General features: G+C 39.5%; 1 protein-coding gene across 2 annotated transcripts in view; it reads right to left on the bottom strand.

Moving 5' to 3' along the window:
- Nucleotides 1–20,073, bottom strand: part of KIAA1217 (KIAA1217 ortholog) — a 372,126-nt gene that overhangs the window by 240,361 nt on the left and 111,692 nt on the right. Inside the window, exon 1 of one of the 2 annotated variants that reach the window (XM_032991142.2) lies at nt 3–208. The exons of the other annotated variant lie outside the window; for it this stretch is intronic. The gene's annotated coding sequence lies outside the window, so the exon portion shown is untranslated. Of the gene's footprint in view, nt 1–2; nt 209–20,073 lie in introns of those variants that run through there. 2 annotated transcript variants of the gene reach the window in all.

The following is a 20,073-nucleotide window of genomic DNA, read 5'->3' as shown; positions in this document are numbered from 1 at the left end:
ACCTTTCAGGAAAGGAGCCCTCCGTGGCACAAGCCCTTCTGTGATTTCCACCTGCTCTTGCTGATGCTGTTTAACCAGGTTTCCTTCGCTGCCAGCTCTCAAAATCTTTTCACCTAGCCTAATTTTTCGTGATCGGCTGTTAAAATCTTCTTTCCTAGACAAAGGCGATTTAGAAGCTGTATTAGCTGACAAAGGTCGAGCCAAACGAGAGGGTTTGGACATTCTGCCTGTGCAGTACCTGCTCCGAAAGCAATTTCTAAAAAAATCCTTCCCAGCTCACTTTCCAGCACCGAGGCTGGGGAGTTCGTGTGTGCAGCGCAGCTGGATGTGAAGTGCCGTGCTGCCAGTCCGATCAGTTTTAAACACCAGGCATTGGGTGGTCACACAGACAGTTTTCCGGACCTGTGGAATGTAAATGTGTACTGGGGTAAAACAGATGACTCTGTTCCGGCGCTAAGTCCCAGCTGTGCCGTGGGGAGCAGATGCTCTCCAAGAACTGTCTCAAGCTCCCGGCGTGCACCAACGAGGCACCGGGCAACACTGGAGCAGAAGGGGAATGCCCCACCTACGCAGGTATGTGAAAAACCACCCAGGCACTGGGTTACCTCTGCCTGTGGGACTGTCTTGCATTCCTCTCCCAACCCTCTCTCTCAAACAAATGCTTTCTTGTTTTAGCAGATTTCTTCACTGTGTGCCAAAACCACACCGTGTCAGTGCTACATGGTAAATGCCTGATGTCAAGAATCCGTTTGTCTGAGTTAAGCATGGTACAAGCTTAAATTGGATTAAACGATGCATATTCTCCTACCGTTGTATTTTCTAACCCACCAAAATAAATGAGGGATTGACAGTGATTATCGTATCTTTTTGAAAAATGGCCCAAATCCCTTATCACTGACAGCATTGCTTAGGAAATAACACTGCGCAGAGTATTGCCCACTATAGTTTCCTCTTTCACTGGTACATGTACACCAAAAAAACCCCCTGGCTTCTTGCACACTACAGATAACCATGTTCTTTACCGACTCTCCAAATAAAAAATTCCTGACCTCAGGCTACATTATTTCAAACGTCAGTTCCTGGGTGCTTTTCTTTGAAAATGCCTAGGCAAAGCCTGCCTAACTCTCTGCCAGCCCTGTGCTTGTGAATGCTGCCAAGATGCAGAGTATTTGGTCACATGAAAAGAAAATTCCTTTCACCATAATTTTGCACACAACTTCTAAAGAAAAAAAAAAAAAAAAAAAAAACACCACCAGAGAAACCATCACAGCTACAGTTACAGTAAAATCTTCATGCTGAATTTTAAAATGTATTCCTCAATATCCCAGGCAACTAGAATGCTATATGAATAACAGAGTATGAGGGACCATTTTATTTCAATGCTAGAACATAAGCAAATCAATACTACCAGAGCTAAAGCACTAATAGGTATTTAGGAGAAATGCTTAACAAGCAACAAGACAGGTAAACATGACTAAATTATTACAGACATTCTTCATTTTCTGAGATGGCAATTGTGCAATGCAGTAAAATATTTTTGCATGCTATTTCCATATTTTCCAAGAGTCTCACATTAAAAAGGTAATTGTTTATGCTTCCTCTGTAGAACATATTGTCTATTGCTTAGTTGCCCCATCAAGAATGGGACAGATTAAGTGCAATACAGCAAGCCTTGCCATGATATTGATAATATTCTTCATATTATATTATCAACAGAGTATGAGCTCTAAGTGAGTGGGAAGACTTCAACTCTTAAGGAGGGACTTGATGGACAGGAGAGTAACTCTGGGCTGATTAACAGTGCTCAGGCACAGCAGGTCGTGCAGAAGAAGGTGGAGAACAGACACAGAAGTGAAACAAGAAGATGAATGGAGAGTTAATCACGTAACTGGAGTGAGGAAGAGAAAAAGCAAAAGCCAGTCAGTACGTGAGAGCTCTGATGTACTGAGCCTAAGAGGTACTGTCTTTCCCTCTAAAGATCTCGGACTGTTTTGTAGTTATTTTTAAGATCTTCCACTATAACAAATGCAAATACTCTGTACTTAAGAGTTTTTAAGAAGTGACAATAATGCCTCTGATACTACATAGCCATATTTTAATTCTCCCAAACACGGGTCAGTTGTCATATAAAATCCAGCTATGACTGACAACATAACGAATGGTGTTTCAGTTTTCGAATCAATACAGCTAAAGCAAAATCCTACTGAGATTACTGCACATTGCACAATCACTCAAACTGAGCACCCTTAGCACAGGAAAAAGCAGCCTCATCTGTGAAGCAGGAGTCTAACCAGACGGTCATGTTACCCATAAATTCAAAATAATTTAATTTCTAAGCAAAGCAAGGACATCATGAATTCAAGTTTTTCCTCAGGCTCTCTCTGTAGCAACTTAGCAACAAGAAATGGGAAAAGGGAGACATTATCCATCTGCTTCTGACAAGAAAAGTGCAGGCCCTAAGTCTTGTCCATTTGGATATCAAGGTGACACTTCTTCACACTGTGAGACAGAGGCAACACCCTGATGGACATTCATTTTTGATAAGGAAGAAGCTCTCTGTCTCACAGCAGAGACATAACCATGCAGATATGGAGTGAGTCAAACATGTTGCTCAAACACGAGCAATTCCCAGAATACTCCAGTCAAAGAAAACCATTTTCAGTAATAACTCAGTGCCTGAATAACAATGAAGTGCCTAATGGCATTATGTCATGTGAAGAGAGGCTGAGAGAACTGGGAATGCTCAGCCTGGAGGAGAACAGACTCAGGGGCATCTTATCCATGTGCATAAATATCTGATGTGGTGATGAAAGGTGATGGAGCCAGGTTCTCCTCAGTGGTGCCCAGTGACAGGACAAGAGGCAATGAGCACAAACTGAAATATGGGGAGCACAAAGAACATCAGGGAAAGCTTTTTATACAGTGAAGGTGGTCAGACACTGGCACAGGTTGACCAGAGAGGTCATGAAGTCTCCATCTTTGGAGATAATCAACAGCTAACCAGGCATGGCCCTGACTAGCCCACTGTAGCTGAGCCTGCCTGAGCTGACGGTTGGACTAGGTGATCTCCAGAAGTGCCTTCCCACCTCAACAGTTGTGTGATTCAGTATTATCAAATCTATTCAGAGCCTATTTATAATCTGGAAGTATAAATGTCTTTAAATCTGCCCAACAGTGGATGGTTCTTTCTCTGAAGTCCCAGCAATTAAACTGCCCCATGCCTTATTGCCATTTCTGGGAGGATTTGCTTCCTTTTCGGTCATTATTCCTTTTTGGCCTCTTGCAGTCTCTGGCACCGTGTTCCCAAAACACATCTCGTTTGTTTATTTTAAGGGCTCTGAGATGTGAAGCTGGTGATTCCAGCCATGAGCATCAAATCTTTCAAAAAAAAAAAACAAATAAACCACCCCAAAACATAAGCCCAGATTGCTTATCTTCTGATGTTTCAGGCTGGATGTAAACACAGTAAATCACTTCACTCATGGGATGAAACAGCACGAGAGCATGCAGCCCAGGGTTGCTGCCAGCTCTCCATCACCTGCATCCAGTCTGCACAGGTCCTCTCCCCGCCCCAGCTCCCCTGAAGCCCTGGGGTCCCTGCGGCAGCAGGGCAGGGAGAAGGCAGGACCCTCCCAGGCCCTCCCTGCCATCCCACCCCTCCTCCACAGGTTCCTAATGAAGCTTCCCAGGCAGCAAGCCTTTCATCAGCTCTCAGGCTTTCTGAAGCCCCAAGGTATTCTTTTGAACTACTTAAAAAAACCCTACCCCAAACCAAAAACCAATGAACTAAAAAAGACCAAAACAAACCCAGCCCCTTTCCCCTTAGATTTCAGGTAGCCAACTTCAGTTAGGTAGAGACATCATATTGATGTAACATATCATTAAGCAAAAAGCAGTTCAGTTTGTCAGGTTTTCGTAAAGTGCTGTGGGAACTTTCCTAGTGCTTTGGGTCAACAAATAAACTCTGTCACTGCCTCACACAGAGGAAATTAATATTAAGGGACCAACAATGCAGTCCATGCTTTTGAATAATCACATCTATGTAAACAAGTCATATTTTTAGAATACCATACACTTTCCATACCCTGTCTAAAACAATGTCCTGTTAGTTTCTAAATACAATTCTCCTCTTTTTTTGCCAAGGAAATAAGTAACTGCTGAAATATAACAAAAAGAATTTGTTAAGAGTTAGCTAACAGAAGGCATTTTTACCAGAGCATATTAAATAGGTTATTATACTGCTATTAACTTAAGTAATATTTGTGCCCCCTGGGATAAAAGAAGCACGACTAGAGATGTTATTAATCCAAACAAAGCATTTCCAAAGCTTGAAATTTCCTTTTTTGGGCACCCATGAAGTTCTAGTTTACATTTGCACATAAAGACGTGGAGAGGGGAGAGGATCCCTTGCATGTGAACCAGGAAAAATTGGTATCTGATGCCATATGGTTTAGGATGTGGCGTTTTCTCATCCTCACCAAATCCTCTCCTGTATTTTGGCCTCTGACAATCTAAAGAAAAGAGAAGCATGCATATACAAATATTTCAAATTCAGCAGACTGTTTCTAAACAATTGAGAGGCAACAACTGCTACACAAATAAATGGAAGTTGCAGGTGCAGAAGTTAAAACTGTAAATTAATGAAGTCTTCTCTTCACAAAATTGAGCAAGTAACCAGATGGCATAAGATATTCCATGCAAAATGAGAAATAAATGTATAGGCACCAAAAGAACAAGATCAGTGATGAAAACAATTTCAGATGCAAGTCACAGATAGGTATGTAATGTGATAAAAAAAGTTTACTGTTTTAGAGAGGTACATTTTCTAGTAACTGAAGCATGCAAAATTAGTGACAAGTTAATCTTGCAGATGTTAAAGCTTTCTTGGAACTATGTGCCACAGCTTTATTTTTCCATATATGATTTCTAAAATAGTTGCATAATACAGAAAGTGCTTCATGTTCAATATATTGAGACCCATTTTAAAACATTTCACACAAATCTAAAAACATTCTTCCTGGAAAAATAAACCATGCAAAATGAAGCTAGTCAGTCATTCAATGACAGGTGAACCTCCAACAGAAAACAAGATGTAATTATGGCAAATCCTGTTACTCTTTAATATGGTCTTAAAAAAGAAAAGTCTGTTAAGGGTCCTGTTGTAATATAATAGCTACCTAGAAGATGCTATAATTAAAGCAGAGTTGTCATCTCTATCAGGAAACCCTGTTCCAGAGATTTACTACTCAGCCATAAAAATTTAATCTCAGCTCTAAGACTTCAAAAAAAAAAAAAAAATCCTTCAGGTCTAGTTTAATTCCTTTTCCTCAAGTTTTAGAAAATCAAATGATAGCAAAATCTTTCTTCAAGACAGAAGACTTTACAACTGTGGAATCTGAACAATTCTGCCCCAAAACCAGAAATACCATCAGTAAGGGCAGAATGAATTTGCTTTATTATTCTATCACTTCTGCATCTTACATTTGGCTTTAGTTCAAGACCTTTGAAGTCCTGGGTTTGCCTGAGTACACAGGTCTATGGACTACTAATAAAGTGTTTACAGATATTGAACTATATCATGGTTACAATTTTTCTAAACCAGCATAGTACAGACATCACTACTGTCCCTTATCTGGTGGTGTTCTGTCCTCAGGGTGCCTCTTCATGATTGCACTTGGTTCCCTTCCCCATCTGAAGCGTTATACAAGCCTAAGCACATTTGCGCACGCATAACAGCATCCACCCATGGATGGATGGTGCAGAAGAACAAAGCAATGGGATATTTGCATACAAACACAGCCAGTAATGATAGAACTGTTTGACAAGATTGTTGCTAAGATATTCAATTGGTGCCAACTGTGATGGCAGGCTTGGGTGCATTATCCAGATGAGATGATGTTAATCACCAAGCAATTCCAGAAGGAGCAATCAGCTGCGAGTGGCTGCCCGTGAAACTCAAAACAAATGCTTTTTTTTTTTTTGCAGTATGTCACCTTTTTCTATATATCAACCACTTACAGAAGAATACTAAATTCAAATATTTATTCCGTATGTAAATTATTACTAAACTCTACCAGTGTTCTATGATTTGACTGTTCTTCTTGCGATACTGGTTGGTTTTAATGACTAAAAGAGCTAAAATTTATACAGTCTTGGTTCAAAGTTGTTTCACTTGTTCTGATGTTTTAATCAAATCAAATAAGAACTTAGGCTCAATACATTCTTAAAGAAATACCCCTTAGCTATACATCACAGCAGATCATTACAAATATTACATCATTAAATAACATATGAATACTGCAACTACATCTGCAGTTATTTCACATTAGATTCTTTTAGAAGATTCATTTTAGAGATGTGCACAAAAATATCTCAGATTTAAAGCATTAGTAGTTTTTTAATAAAAGAGAAAAGTGTCCAAGTTTCAAAATCTCTTCTGAAATTATATAAGTGAAACTATGGCTGGCTTAGTCTTTAGTCACTATAAAAAGGGGAGGGAGAGGAACAACATGAAACACTACACTGACATTTTACTCTGGAGAAAATGTTAGTTTCAAATGTTAGTTGCTATTAATTCATTTTAGCATACCTGCAGCCTTCTCTAGCTTTTTGCACCATCATTTTCAAGTGATCACCTCTTAATAAAAGAACCTTTTAAAGAGATCTAACACATCAAAAATACAACACGGAGAGCTTAAAGTTTTATGGAATATAAAGTATGCCTTACGGAAAATCAGCACATGTGATGGTTTGAAGAGGAAATGGTTATGAAGCAGGAACCAACTGGATATCTTAGGAAAGGCAACCCTTGACTGACAGAATCCATCCCAAATAGGCAATGTACAGATAAACCATTTCATTGTTTCAATATTTCTCTTTTATCCTGAAGTTCTACATCATTCACATGGGCAAAAAAAAAAAAAAACATAGGAAAAGTAAGTAAAAGAAGGGACTGAAAGGAGGACAAACTTCAGGTGTGATGGTAATCCACTCATATCCCATATGAAGAATTTTAACTATTCCTCATCCAGTGAAGTCACATCAATAACACCCCCGAATGGGTGCTGCAGTGGATGCTCTCATGAGGAGCCAAACTATAAAGAAAAGAGAACAATGGGAAGATAATGGTTGTCCTCTGAAGATGATGGTGAGAAGGAATAGCTGACTGGGGCAGCCATACCTTTGGCACTCTTGGCTGGACTATCACAGTATTTTTCTGCCAACAGACCTTGGATGCAAAGAAAAATCTCCATAAGTCTATGGAAATGCGAAGCCAAATAAGCAGATACAGAATTCTTTATAATCTGTTATTACAATAACAACTCAGACCAGAATTCATTTTGGGGCTTTTTTTAAAACCAAAAATAATTAGCCAGAGTCACTATCTGAACTGCAAACAGGCACAGAAAGAGTTATACCAATCCAGTGTCCTTTTCTTGGGAACATCCCTGGGAGTGATGACTTAGCCAACAGCAGAGCAAAAATGTATTTGTCTATTTGTGTGATGTAATTTTTCTGAGAGACCCATTAATGAATATTTCAAGAAACTAATTGGATCAGTTTTCTGTGAATTTTGTACTTTTTCAGTGTTTGGGGAGGGATAAGGGAAGAAAATGTGAGAGTTACATTTTTGAGTGTGTGTTTTTGACTACCACAGAAAAGAAAAAAAGTTTATTTCCTGTAAATCCCATTTAAGATGTGCATCATCATATTACATCAAGCTTTACTTTTTGCAGTGTTACTTAACTCAATACATATATGATGCACAAGGTTCTCTTGTGTGTCAAAATTGCAAGTGACTGGTGTTAAATTTGATCCCTTCTGTTACTGTCCTTACAACACCATAACAAGTGCCCCGTGATGCTAACTGCATGGGTTTGAGTAAATTGTCTACAGTCACCTGCTCATTCCCTGGCTGTCTGAGCAACTCTGGAGAGATGAACATGTTTGTTGAAATAACAGTACGGAAATCTGCAACTCAATTTATTTGTGTTTATATAGCTATATACAATAGTTCAGGTAATCTGAGTTCACCGCTATGCCACTAAAAAGCCCAGGCAGTGCATCCTCACATTCTCAAGCCATCTGGAAAGATATTTCTTGGTTTCAATCTACCCATACTTGTAGAAACTAAATGTTCTGAAATCTGGAGATTTTATGCAGATGACTTAATATCCTGCTTTGCATATTTGATGATTCATAACCTTATTTACATAAATGACAACAAATGGTCCAAATTACTAGCATTTAAGCCTGAAAAGGCTGCAGCACAGAGCATGCTTTAGTAATGCAGCAACTGCTGCTTTCTTTATTTCTGGCATATATTTGGGGTGCTGTCCAGGTTACCCTCATGGCTCTTCCAGGCTCCATCATTAGGTATTGCTTGTCAGGAGCATAAAGGGAAAATCCAGTACAGTGATCAAACAGCAAAAAATAGTAGGTGGCAATGAAGCAAAGAAAGCTGAAATAGTAGTCTTTCCAGCCAAGAAAAACCTTGAAAAGAATCAATAATCCTATTTATTAAAACATGAGGGCCTATGGAGTACGTTATTAACAACCCCAAACTATTTTCTTCATGGAAAACTAAACTGATGACCATGCCAAATGCAATATATAAACATAAAATCTCCTTTGAAAAAAAAGCTCAATGACCATTTGTGAAGCCAGGTTAACACAAGTTAAAATAAAGAGGACACTGCATGACTAGCATTTCCACCTATAACCATGAAGGAAATCAGTAAAATGATGTTTTGAATGCATACGCTATTTCCCAAACTACACTCTACCAGTGTTCTGTGATCTGGCTGTTCTTGATGCTATATTGGTTGGCTGTAATGGCTAAAGGAGCTAAAAATATACAGTCTTAGTTCAAGTATGTTTAATTTGTACTGATGCATTAAATAAAATAAAAATCTAACTTCAACACATTCTTGATTGATCTTAAAGGGTTAAAATAAAAATGATGCTATAAGGACTGCTAAATAAAGAGCAGACAGACATGTGCACTTAAAAACACATACAAACCAAGAGAGACAAAAAGAAAATAGGTGAAAAGAAGAACAGGAAGGAGGACAATAACTCCCCTCCAGTAAGCCCTCCTGTGCTACTAACAGGCACCAGTCTGTTACCAGGGAGGTTTCAGCAAGTTTGACCTGAATTCACTGCACTGAAATACAACCACCAAATCTACCATGTTGTTATATGAACAATAAAAGAAACAGAATAATTCAGAAACTTAATTCAGAAGCTATTAAAAATTAATGTTATAAATTGTGAGAGCAACCCTTCATGATGTCCCTCATTTTAATAGTCCTTAAAACACCTCTCAGTGTAAAGGTCGATGTGTGTGGAAGTTTGGAATAACTTGGGTCATGAAAATCTGGCTTCTCACCTCAATAAAGACTCCTTCCAGGGAGAAGAATAGGATCTGAGTAACTTCCATATTTAACATTAGAAATAAATGGATATTTTCCTTCTCTGCTGGCCTTTAAAGACCAGTTTGCAAATCATTTACTCCCATGTCAACGTTAAGTTTTGCAACTGGGAATTCAAATAGCTCCCAGACAATGCATGAACCTAAAGAAAACTACTGCCTTCTCCTTTACATATAACAACTCTGCAGTGCTAACAGCCATAAAACATAGTAAAAATGGAGGCAGTGACCACAAAGCTAACTTCAAGCAAGTAAACCCTCCAGGTCTAAAGATGAGACCTTAATTAATGTATCTTTCACATATGCCAGTGTCTTCAACTGAATAAAATAATCCCATTCTTAGCCACTTGACAAGTAGTACGACATACATCTTAATACTTTTGAATGGTAATGTTATACAACAACAGAAAAAAATAAAAATATTTCTTTAATTAACAGTGGTTTAGAACATTTTCTGCCTAAACTTTTCCTCCCAAGCTTCCACAAAATTTTCTACAGCACAAAAAAATTAGCCATCTTCCACTAGCAGCGACTACCTCTGCTGCTCTATTTTGCAGCTAATAAGATCACAGCCACTTACTCCTTAGTAACACCAAATTCGTTCTAGTGATTAAATCCACCCATTTAGGATTCTACACTAAAACATAATTGCACAGGTAAATTTAATTTGGAAAAACCTAACAACATAACAAGAACCTTCTCTAGATTCAGAATTTAATCCCATACTTTCCAAGTGCACTGTGGCATATTTAAATTACCTTACAGTAGCTGTTATACTGTACATCAGCCTTGGTCCCATCTCTCTCTCAGCCACCAGACTCTGCAATTAGAATTTCTCCTTTGGTTATTCTTTCTATTTATTTGACTGTGCATCAAGTTTTACTGCACTAAATGCGCTACAAAGGCTGTCAAAAAGGAAAGCTTGCCATTTGCAGGGTGATATCACCCACCAAGTGCACTTGAGATGTGATGGTGAGGAAGCCTGGCAGGCACCCATGCAGAGCAGTCCTCTGGGACAGCCTGGGCAAGCTGCTGGTGACAAAGAGGCAGTTTGAGGTCGAGATGAGGCGAAATAAGCAAAGATTCAGCAATCAGGGGTCAGAAATTAGGATATAAAAAAAAAAAAAAAAAAAAAAAAAAAGAGGGGAAAATTCTGCCAATTATGGCTATACTACATTAGGCATATTTTCAAGTAGGAGAGGATATATGCAAGAGAGATGTCTCTCAGCCCACTCACATGAATGCAAGGAGCTGGCTTCAACCCTCTCCCCTTTCCAAATGCCTGACAGAGTGTTAGGGAAGAGGCCCCCTTCACCCCTCCATCCCCAGTGGAGCACAGCCCTGAACAATCCTCAGGACCAGTCCAGGTTAGCACAAAATTCTCTTAAAACTATGCTCAGGTGACATACAAATGTGATCCTCTGAAGCATCCTTGAACACAGTTGTGATTAACATCCATTACATCCAGAAGGTTTATAATTGGATAATATTTTTATTTTGGTTACTATGAAAAATACCTTCACCAATGACATAGACAAGAGGATCAAGTGTACCCTCAGCAAGGTTGTGGCCAGCAGGTCAAGGGAAGCTATTCTCCCCCTCTACTCTGCTATGGTGAGAGCCCACCTGCAGTATTGTATCCAGCCCTGGGACCCCCAGCACAGGAAAGATGTAGACCTTTTGGAGCGGGTTTAGAGGAAGCCACAAAAGTGATCAGAGGGATGAAACATCTCTCCTATGAGGACAGGCTGAGAGAGCTGGGATTGTTCAGCCTGGAGAAGAGAAGCCTGGATTGGAGTTTTCAATACTTAAAGGGGGCTTATAAGAAAGATGGGGACAAACTTTTTAGCAGATCCTGTTGCGATAGAACAAGGGGTAATGCTTCTGAACTAGAGCAGTAAATTTAAACTAAATATAAGGAAGAAATTTTTTACAGTGAGGGTGGTGAAACAATAGAACAGGTTGCCCAGAGAGGTAGTAGATGCCCCATCCCTGGAAATATTCAAAGCTAGGTTGGACAAGGCTCTGAGGAACCTGATCTAGTTGAAGATGTCCCTGCTCACTGAAAGAGGATTGGACTAGACCTTTAAAGATCCCTTCCAACCCAAACTATTCTATGAAAAAACAAGGTCAAATTTTAACATGGTGCTAATGGACACATGCAATCTGCAAAGCACAAATCTCAGCTTGGCTCTGTGAGAGGTAAAAAAAAGAAAAAACACCCTGAAACCTTATTTAAGACACTTTATAGCTAATATTATTCATGAATTGAAGTGTGATATTTTACCAATAGTCCCTAAAACCCTATTAAAATCATAAATATACTAGTTACACTTCAGGGAACTGTGTGGTTTTACTCACTTCTAATAAATGTACGCTACTGATGAGAAAAAACTTTCCTAGCAACACAAATGACAGTGTGTCAAGCTGGAGCAATGGTTTACTTCAGAGTGATTCGTTCAGCAAAAACAACAGGTGTAGCTGGCTTTTTCCAGCCATAAGTCTTTCCATTTTCAAGTTAATAGTAGGTTGCCAAGTCAGTATATTCCCCTATAGTTTATGTTACATAGAAGGACTTTTTTTTAAGTTGCATAATTATCACAGAAGTTTAATTTTAGACAAATGAAGAATTCAGAGAACAGTTAATTAAATCCTCAGAAGAGATCTGCTATTAATTTAGGGAGGAAATACCCATTGCATTCACAAAATAGCAACTAGGATAAAGGATAAATCAATACATTTTCATTTATCAATTATAGTTAATTCACCAAGAAGAAATCGGAACTTTGATAAAGAATCTTCAATTCCTTCAGTCCTTAATTACAACTAATAAACTTTTTATTAACTTCAAGGTTAGTAAAAAGCAACAGCAAGTCTTTGATGGTACCAGGGTTGGCAGCATCCCATATTAGATGATAGATACATTCTTTGTTTTGCGGAAGTTGTGTTTAGCCATTGCTATATCACAGCAACACATCAATCAATGATAAGAAAATACCCCATGTCTCTTCATTTAAATTGCCTCTACATACAATTAAAGCTTTGAAGTAACATTTAAGATAACACTTAACACCACTCAGATTCTTAAAAGAGGGACAGTGAACTGTGAAAGATATGCAGAGATTATGCAGGAATGCCGGCACTGCAAATGTGCAGCCAACCTCTTCCCATCTCAGCTGCAAAAGGATTTGGGGCCCAAGTGTCAGTGGTGAAGGGGACCTTGCAAGAACCTGGGGTGCTAAAGGCACAGAGGACAAGAGATGAAGTTGAACCCACACCAAGGAGCAGAGCACCAAGACTAGAATTATGGGAAATCCTTCACCTAGAAAAACCTTCTGCTGGTAGCAGGTCAGACCAGGTTGCTCAGGCCTTGAAAACTTCCACAGATGGAGCATGCACAAAATCCCAGAGCAACCTGTGATGCTGCGTCACCCTCCTCAGGGTGAAAAAGGTTTTCCTTATACCCACTCTGAACCTCCCTCGTTTCAATTTCTGTCTGTCGTCTCTTGGCCACTCACCATGTACAGTTGCAAGCAGCAGTCATCCCCTCACTGTGACCTGAAAGGCTGATGCAGGGTTCCCCCAGGTTGCCTCTGATCTTGGCTGAGCCAGCCCCATTCCTGCAGCCCCTCCACATGGGGCAACTGCTCTGGCCCCCGCCACCTCGGTTGGCCTCTGGTTTATGGGTGTTTCCTGTGCTGGAAGGCCCAAAACTGTCCACATGAGGTCTAGATGAGGTTTAATGAGTGCTAATTAGAGGGAACTGACTCCTCCCAATCTCCTGGCCATGTCCCTGTCCATGGGGCTTACAGTGCTGCTGTCCCTTACTTCCACCAGGACCTGGGGCTCTGCAAGGGGCTCATCCCTCCCAGGGGCAGGACTTGGTGTTTGATGTCACTGAAACTCATGGGGTTCCTCTTGGGCCCATCCCTCTGTCCTGTTTCGGTCCGTCTGGATGGCAGCCCTGTCCCTGAGGTTCCCCCAGCTGGGTGTCAATAAGGGTGCTGTCTGTCACCTCATCTAGGTACCTGATGGACAGGTTAAACACAACAGGTCCCACACGGGCCCCAGCAGGACCACCCTGCCACCAGCCTCCAGGCAGAGCATATCGCTAACAACCACCCACCATTGTTTTGCCCACCCAGACTGTAGCCCAGCTTGAACACAAAAATACTGTGGGAGACAGTGTAAGAAAGTCTGGATAATGTCAAGATAAATGGCATTCACAGATATGCCCTCATCCCCAAATCCAGTCATTCCGCCACAGAAGACAGTCAGGTCAGTCAGGCATAAACACCTGCCTTTGTACTGGCTACAAACATCAACAAAAAAAGCAAAAACCCATCTCCTACGGTAATGACAGACAGACAAGAAAAATGGGGGAAACAATGAAAAGGCAGTCCAGGCAAAGATTTTTTTTCTTTTTTTTTTCCCCCAAAAAGCATGTGCACATTTTTACTATTGATTTTGGTAGGACAAAAATTTCACCTGAACGAAAAATTCTGAGATGGGCAAACAGAAGCGTACAGACAAACTACTTTTTCATTTGGACACCTGACTCAGTTATGGTTATGAAACTTTTTCTTTTTAACTAAAGGTGACACAAAAAATCAGTCTTTAATGGAGCTATCACAAAAATAAGCAGAGAGCTGTAGGAGAGATGGAGAGAGAGGATGAATGAGTGATCACTGCCCAGAAGCAGTTTTTTACACAGTGTTATGTATTTTCAGAGACATTTCAAGGCTAGAGTATAAACTTAAACATGTCAGCAGACAAAGAGGAAGTGAATTTTAAGCATTAAGAAAAAAAAAAACATAAACGCTCTTATTAAGAGAACAAACTATTTGGTATCCATTTTAACTATATTAATTTGAGATTGTTTTTTTCCTTCTTTGGTCCAGCACCTGATATAACTCCTGTCTGTGTTAAATGAGTTGTGCATACTTCAACTGAGTGAATCACAGCTTAAAAACACACACACACACAAAAATATAAACCATATATAAAATAAGGCTGTACTTAATCTTACATGAGAGTATTTTTATTTTTCTGAAATCAGAGTATTTTTTCTGAAATTCACTTCATATTAAAGTAATTTTAAACAGATTTAAGAATGAGACCTTTACTATTAGAGGGAAGACTCCTATTACAAAACTTCTACACCAGAATCAGATACCAGATGACAAGCAGCTTTGGGTATTTGTGGCTTTGACATTATCAGTGGATGAACTAGGTTTTTAAGCTGATGGTGTGATCTGGACTGTTCCAACTTCCTTGTTTTATGCATGAGTGTGAGAAAAAAATTGCTATTGAGAAGGAAACAGCTATCATCCAGAACTCATAAAGTGTGTAGATTTTTTAAAAATGTTAATATTTTGCTTAAAATGGAACTCAAGCATTGTAAATTAGCTACAGTTTCTGTACTATGCAGAATATTTTTTCCACAGAGCCACAAGAATCCCTTTTAAAACAGTAATTCTCTATAGAATTTATTCAAGTGCTATTCTTATTTTGACAGCAACATAGAAGCACAAGTGCTTTGAACCTTTGTATGTTCAGTGGTTAGACTGTACAAGTTTTACAAATACCTTGTTGAACTATGTAGCATGAGAAGGTTTCAAAGCATACATATCTATATAAGTATATATATGACACTAGTAAAAATGTGGCAAGATACGATTACCATTAAAACTTTATCAAAAAAAGAAGAAAAATAATCAAGATGAAATGGAGCTTATTTACTTATTCCTCAAATTAAACTACAAGCATGACATATATTGTCAAATTCACTACCTTAGAAACAAGCACAACCACAAGATGCGGCAAGATCTGTTTTTCTCCTTCCTCCAAGCCAGACCCAGACCTTGCATTTGTCCTTCAGAGCAAGCCACAAAACATTAGATCCCTCTCTTGGTGGCCACGTTCCCGCCAGCCTGGCTGGTTTAAATGATTTACCCTGAATCCACATGAGAACTAGATCCAGCACAAGGGAAGCTGAAGGATTACTCAGCTAAGTGCAATAGGAACCCTGTTTTCTCCATAGCCTGTAGTTTCATCACATTAGATATAACTTTGGTAAGTTAACCTTAAACAATCATTAAGTCCTTTACACCATGATTTTAAACTTCTCAGTGAAACCATACATGTTTTCTCTACATAGGAATGACCTGTGAGGAATGGCTAAGGACTTTGGGTCTGTCTAGTTTGGAGAAAAGAAGCCTGAGGGGTGACCTCATTGCTCCCTACAGCTTCTTGAGGAGAGGAAGTGGAGAGGGAGGTGATGAGCTCTTCTTCCTGGTATCCAGTGACAGGATGAGTGGAAATGGTTCAAAGCTGCACCAGAGGAGCTTTAGGCTGGACGTTAGGGAACATTTCTCTACTGAGAGGATGGTCAAACACTGGAACAGGCTTCCTAGAGAGGTGGCTGATGCCCCAAACCTGTCAGTGTTTAAGAGGCATTTGGACAATGACCTTAGCAACATGCTTTAACTTTTGGTCAGCCCTGAAGTAGTCAGGCAGTTGGACTAGATGATCATTGTAGGACCCTTACAACTGTAAGTATTCTATTCTACTCCTATCCTATCCTATCCTATTCTATTCCATTCCATTCCACACAGACACCAGTCTTTCTCCAGACTGTTAAGCTTTGCAGCAAGTTGAAGATCATCCAAGACTCTAAGAAAGACATACAATAAAGGTAACATAAAAATATTATGAACACTGTATTAATTCTTTGTCCCATTTATTCCTACATAACATGTACATTTGCACAAGTATACAGTGCCACACAATCTGGGTATAGTTTCTGGCATTATACCCAGAACTTTGCACAAAACCTACACGCCTGTGGGATTTTTATTCTGTTCTTCAGATGTCAGCAAATAGACAGACAGAAGTGAACTGCTGGATCTTTGCCTGAAATGCATATTTACCAGTCAGATCAATAAAATTTACAGTGCTGTAACTGCAAGTAAAACTATGAATCAGATCAAGTACTTTGGGGTATGAAGCTGAAGTACATGTTTTCCTCTGACATCAAGCACCTTCAAAATTCTTCACATTTTTTATTTCCCCTGCAAAAAAGGCTCCTCACAAGTCCGCGACAGACAGAAGGGCAGGAGGCTCCTGCCACAAGTTTGTAGGCTGCTTTCTGTGCCATCAGGGCAGCAGCAGACGAGCAACAACTGATGTGTTCAACCATTTCTTGTTACTTCATGTGCACCATTTCCTTTTTTTACCAGGTCACTAGGAATAACATCGACAATAAAAACACTCTTCAAGTTTAGCATCATGACTTTTGTCAAGAACATCACCACTGCTCCATAATGAACCGCTGTAGAAGCCACGCTAACAAGCTGGAGCAAAAATCAGCTCCTGCGAGCTGTCCCCAGGATTAGGTTTCCCCTCTAAACAGCTGTCTTCAATCACAAAGTCTGCACTTCCTTTGCCGGCATTATTAATCTTATGAAAAACGGTCATTTTCCTAGTGGTTTGACGTATTCCACGTGGCTGCTCAGCAACATCTTACATAGATGGTCATTTAAACACTTTTTCACAATAAATACCATATGGGAAGGTTGGAGAAACAGGCGATGTTCTGTCTGAGCCAAAGTAGTGCTACTTTGACTCCATGAAAATGGGACTGAACGCATGCTACCAGCTTGTCATTCCCACCGACTACCTTGCTCACACAAGGGGTCTGGTCTGTGGTACTGCAGTGGAGGATGGATGAGTCACAACACAGCACCACTACTAAAAATATGTAGCCAGATACATCCAAGTAAGGGCCTGTCAACTGCCAGAATAGGCAAGAATTTCCAAGCAAGTGAAAGTTTCTTGAGCTGGTACAGCAAGAAGAAAGAGCTAAATTTTTTGATCTGTTCCAAAAGAAAGGAGAAGTAAAGACTGTCATGGAAAGGAGAGGAAAGCCTCCCGAGGACAGCACTTATTTTGTTAGCATGGACTCAAAACCTGCAGTCTCAGCAAATGCACTGTTTACTTTGAGGCTGCTTGCTAGATACCTGTAATTCCTAGATGGTACCATATTTGTTATATTTCATAAATTCCAGGAGTCAAAATGCAATTAATGTATTATAGAAAAATAAGAGGAAAAGGAATTTTCATCCAAATACAATTCAATGTTTTTTGTTTACTAAACAATTTTTTAAAAGGCGACAGTCTGAAGCTTCCTAAAAGAGCACATCAGATAAAACTGGAAGAATTTTTCCTACAGCAGACAGGCAGAGCAAAAAGGAGAGCAAGGAAACAGAAGCAATGTGAAACATTTCAAATCATGAAAAAAGCATGAACTGCAAGTTAGATGCAAGTGTTAGAACTCCAGGAGGCTGTCAAGGAGCACCAATTCAGTTAATTTTCCTCATGGGTAAATAACAAAAAAATAAAATGTATCATTGTATATATAGAATGAAATTGACCATAAGAAGTTCCAAGTTTTTACTTGATGCAATCAGCTCAAATTGGTGGTCTGCCACAAATCCTGATCGCTCAGGAAGTTTCTTTCAAAAAATCAGGACATCATCTGCTATTTCTTACCTATCCCTATGAAGTGCACAGAAATCTAAGATAATGACAAAGAAGCCATAAATCAGTTAAAGGTGTCTGCATGGTCCATTATCTTCAGAATTTTCACACAATGTTCTGGTTATTAACAAAAATTGCAGCTCACCTTTAGTCCAAGATGAAACTAAATTCTTATCTAAGAGCTCAGTCACAACCCTGAAGTCGAATAAAGGCTTTCTTCCCATCCCCCACAACCTTTAAAATGACTTCTTCTGAGTACATTCTAAATTGTTATCCTGGGTCTCATAAGTATGCTCATGACACACTGCTTAGGACACCCTCCTCAACAGTGGTTCAGGCATGCATTGTACATTGAGACATCTTTGCTTTCATATAACATGAGTAAGAGACTGGGATACCTCCTCAGTTTGGTTGACTAGTTTTTAAGGAATATGGATAAAAAACTCATACAAGTCAAGATACCACGAGTTTGTAAAATCTTGACATTTGCTGAACTAACTGAACAGGAGCTGAAACACAATCAGGAAAACAGATGGAAATGTTCTCCCCCTGCACAGTGCTTCACACTGAGCAGATTTACAAAGATGCCAAGAAAAAAGTTAGTCAAAAGTTACAGTGCTCTGTGAGGTGTTGAGACAGTCTCGGCTCTTCTTCAGATGGCTGCTAGCATGAACTGAGGCTTCACAGGCCCCTGATTTGCACAATTAGAAGATCTTGAGCACAAACTGATCCAACGCCCACATCAGAATCTTCTGACTTATCCCCACTGGGGTTGACTCAGATCAGTCTTCAAATACAATCAATTTGAAATCCAATTTAAATCATAAGCAAAAAACACCTCATGTTTTGTCTACTGCAAAGACTGGTGTCTGATTTTCAGGAATCAAATCTGATTAAGAGTACCTTGTTGTAAAATGTCATTAGGAATCCAAAATACAAATTCTAGAAAATAATTTTAAGAACAGTTGAAATTAAAACATTCATTGTCAAAACAAAGAATAACTTACAGCCTCCTTGTTTTTGTTTTCTCTCTCCTTATTCTTCTTGGAAACCAGCAGCTCTTACCAAAAATGTTACTGTTGAGTTATTGCCAGAAGTCACACCTTGGCGATGAAATCTGCTTATATTACCCGCACTCAAACATTACAATAACACAGGTACCTCACAAAGGGGTTTGCCTGCTTCTATGGTTTGTTTTACAGATAAACACTTTCTACATATAGTTTGGGGATTAAAGAGATAATGAGGAGCCCAGTTTGGCACTGGTCTGCATCCTCTGTGACTTAAAGCCAGTTAAAAAACCCAGGGCAAAACAGCAGAGAGTCATAGCATTGGTTCAAGTCTCATCTGAGCACATGTAGATGATCTTACAGCACCCAAATCACAAAAGAATCAAAGGAATAAAATATAGCCTGACGGTCAATGTGATGTGGTGGAACAGATGCAGCAGATATTAGGCCCCTTCTTATTGTAACAGAGTGATGCCCATTTAAAGGCTAAGTTAAATAATGAGATCTTCCAAATGTGGGCACCCCTGTTCCTGAGTTTGCTGGATCTCATTCTGCCAAGTAACAGCCAGTCTCTTTCCAGCCTCATTTTACTCCCTTTTCCTCTGTTTCACTTGACAGAGACTGGAGAGAGTCACAGACACCCACAGATCCTCCGATAAGAATAAGCTGCTGGGGCCTCTCCATAGAGATTTGGTTAATTAACCCTTTCCTTATGCCACCAGCCCCAAGGCTCATGCACTCTGTCACAGACACTCAGGGTAGGTTTAAAAGGTTGCTTAACACTCAACTCCCAGTGACCTCAAAGGAATCTGCAAATACTTATTGTTTCTGACAGACCATGTATTTGGATTGATAAACACAACTCTGTCAGATGAAAAAAGGAGTTTCTATTTTCATTTCAGTTAAAAAGAATGAAAAGCAGTCAGCATTTCTTGGTGCCAAGTTTAGGTGCTTTAATTTTAAATTTCAACTGAAACACTCATTAAAGTGATCTATGTCACCTTATCTTTTCCACCCAGACAGCTCCTTTAGTATCTGTCTTTAGATCTTTACCTCTTTAACAATTGTTTGTATTCAAACTAATTTTGT

Source organism: Tyto alba, unplaced genomic scaffold (genome assembly GCF_018691265.1).
Source record: "Tyto alba isolate M040663 unplaced genomic scaffold, T.alba_DEE_v4.0 Super-Scaffold_38, whole genome shotgun sequence".
In the NCBI taxonomy this organism is placed as follows: Eukaryota; Metazoa; Chordata; class Aves; order Strigiformes; family Tytonidae; genus Tyto; species Tyto alba.
The sequence above is the reverse complement of the archived record's forward strand: the minus strand, read 5'-3'. Positions and strand labels throughout refer to the sequence as shown.